Source organism: Trichechus manatus, unplaced genomic scaffold (assembly GCF_000243295.1).
Source record: "Trichechus manatus latirostris isolate Lorelei unplaced genomic scaffold, TriManLat1.0 scaffold00183, whole genome shotgun sequence".
Lineage (NCBI taxonomy): Eukaryota > Metazoa > Chordata > Mammalia > Sirenia > Trichechidae > Trichechus > Trichechus manatus.
In genome coordinates, this window is record NW_004444119.1 from 4934330 (window position 1) to 4937494 (window position 3165).

The window sequence follows — 3165 nt, forward strand, 5'->3', positions numbered from 1 at the left end:
GATGAGACAGTGTTAAACTATTCAGTATAAGATCAGTAACAAGGATTGTCACACCTCTTTGTTATCACAAGGCAGATAAATATTTGCTAATCCTTCCTCTTTGGAAGGCACCCTTGTACTCACCACCCACCCAAAAGCTCATTCACAAGTGAACTGAGGAGAGCATATTCCTCATATGGGTGGGTGGATTGAGGGTGTGGGGAGAAAAGAGACAAGTACAGCGTGGGGAGTTTTACCCACTCCAGGACGCTAATTAACACTTCCAAAGTTTTGGGTAATACTTAATGGAACTGAAAAGTTACATAAAATGCCCTTCAAAAATAGTTCAAAAGCAAATAAATAGTACCACTGAAGCTAAAAATTGTGGTAAGTTATCAATGATGCAAGTGCTCGGTTACATTTCAAACAGGCTGAGGTATATTAAGAGTCTGCAGAGATTTTCATGTAGCTCAGTCATCCTCTGAAAAAAAATAGCACCCTTTCATGTGGAATAAATGAACATATCATGTGCATGCACCAGTACAATCCTAGAGAGAAGCAATTAAATGAATGGAATATCAGGCTAGACAGCTTATTCTCAGAAAGTAGGAAGCACTTTGGATAAATGTCGAGTTTCCTGATTGACCAATACAGTATCTCAAGTCACTATATGCTCACGAATTATTTAGAGTTTTCAGATATACAGACAGTACTGAAAGGCGGAACAGTAAATCAAGATCACCCTTCATAATATCACTTTCTTTTTTAAGACTGAGCTATCAAAGATTAAAATATGTTTGCAACCAGGTAGATGATGTATGCAAACATGTTCTTAGGTAAGAATATTATCAATTTTGTTTTTGATCCCTGACATCATCCCCAAAATAAGGAGTTAACCCATAAAGAAATAACTACACAAATAAAATAGAGAGTAGGAAGTTTGTGTACAATGAGAGAATTATTTTGACCTTTCCATTTTTTAATTACATTCAGATGATACAATTCTACAGACTAGATGTTCAAATAAGATTTCCTGATAAACAATATTAGACTTCTAAAAAAACTTTCATATTAATATGTGAAATTTTATTTTAATTATATACTTCAATTCACATCAGAGCAAGGAGGACAATTTTGATTTTTGGTATTTCTCTTATATTTTGAAAATGTTAAGTGTTATAATTTATATGTAATGCAGGGAGATAATACAATACTGATTACTTACAGTCAATGTTCCAAAAAGGTTGTACCTCTCTTTAATAAATCTGATGTTACTTAAACTATCTTCTGAATTTATGAAATTTGCAAGGAAGGACTTGTTTAATTTACATGGTCTCATGGACATTGTAGTTTAAGAAGGAAGATATCTTCATGTGCTATATATATATATATATATATATTCATTCCCTGGGTGGCACAAATATTTTAGCACTCCACTACTAGCCCAAATGTTGGTGGTTTGAACCACCCATATATATACATATATGTGTGTGTGTGTGTGTGTGTGTGTGTGTGTGTGTGTATATATAGGGGAAATATATGTGTGTGTGTGTGTGCGTGTGTGTGCGTAAGGAGCCCTGGTGGTGCAATGGTTACATGCTTGGCTGCTATCCTTAACAACATGGATGGAATCAAGCTTTCAGGACCTTTATTTGCAGATGTGGCATGACTCAAAATGAGAACAACTGCAAACATCCATTAATAATTGAAATGTGGAATTTACGAAGTATGAATCTAAAAAAAATTGAAAATCATCAAAAATGAAATTGAACGCATAAACATCAATATCCTAGGCATTAGCAAGCTAAAATGGACTGGTCTTGGCCATTTTAAATAGGACAATCGTATGGTCTGCTATGCCAGGAATGACAAATTGAAGAGGAATGATGTTGCATTCATCATCAAAAAGAACATTTCAAGAACTATGCTGAAGTACAATGCTGTCACTAATAGGATAATATCCATATGCCTACAAGGATGACCAGTTAATATGACTTATTATTCATATTTACCCACCAACCACTCAGGCCAAAGATGAAGAAATTGAAGATTTTTACCAACTCTTGCGGTTTGAAGTTGATCGAACATGAAATCAAGATGCATTGATAATTACTGGTGATTGGAATGTTAAAGTTGGAAACAAAGAAGGAACAGTAGTTGGAAAATATGGCCTTTGTAATAGAAACGATACCGGAGATCGCATGATAGAATTTTGCAAGACCAACGACTTCTTCATTGCACATATGTTGTTTCAACAACATAAACGGCAACTATACACGTAGACCTCGCCAGATGGAATACACAGGAATCAAACTGACTACATGTGTGGAAAGAGACAAGGAGAAGCTCAATATCATCAGTCAGAACAAGGGTAGGGGCCAACTGCGGAACATACCATCAATTGCTCATATGCAAGTACAAGATGAATCTGAAGAAAATTAGAACAAGTCCATGAAAGCCAAAGCACCTAAATTTAGAGACCATCTCAAGAATAAATTTGACACATTGAACACTAAAGACAGAAGAACAGATGAGTTGTAGAATGACATCAAGGACATCATACATGAAGAAACCAAGAGGTCAATGAGAAAGACCAAAATGGATGTCAGAAGAGACTGTGAAACTTGCTCTTGAACATAGAATTGCTAAAGCAAAAGGAAGAAATGACAAAGTAAAAGAGCTGAACAGAAGATTTCAAAGGGTGGCTTGAGAAGACAAAATAAAGTAGTATAATGAAATGTGTAAACACCTAGAGTTAGAAAACCAAAAGGGAAGAAAACGCGCGGCATTTCTCAAGCTGAAAGAACTGAAGGAAAAAATTCATGCCTCTAGCTGCAATATTGAAGTTTCTCTGGGCAAAATATTAAACGACACAGGAAGCATCAAAGATGGAAGAAATACACAGAGTCACTGTACCAAAAAGAATTGATTGATGTTCAACCATTTGAGGAGGTAGCATATGATCAAGAACTGATGGTACTGAGGAAGAGGTCCAAGCTACACTGAAGGCATTGGTGAAAAACAAGCCTTCAGGAATTGACAGAATACCAATTGTGATGTTTCAACAAATGAATGCTGCAGTGCTGGATGTGCTCACTTGTCTATGCCAAGAAATTTGGAAGACAGTTACCTGACCAAGCGACTGGAAGAGATCCATATTTGTGCTTATTCCAAAGAACAACAATC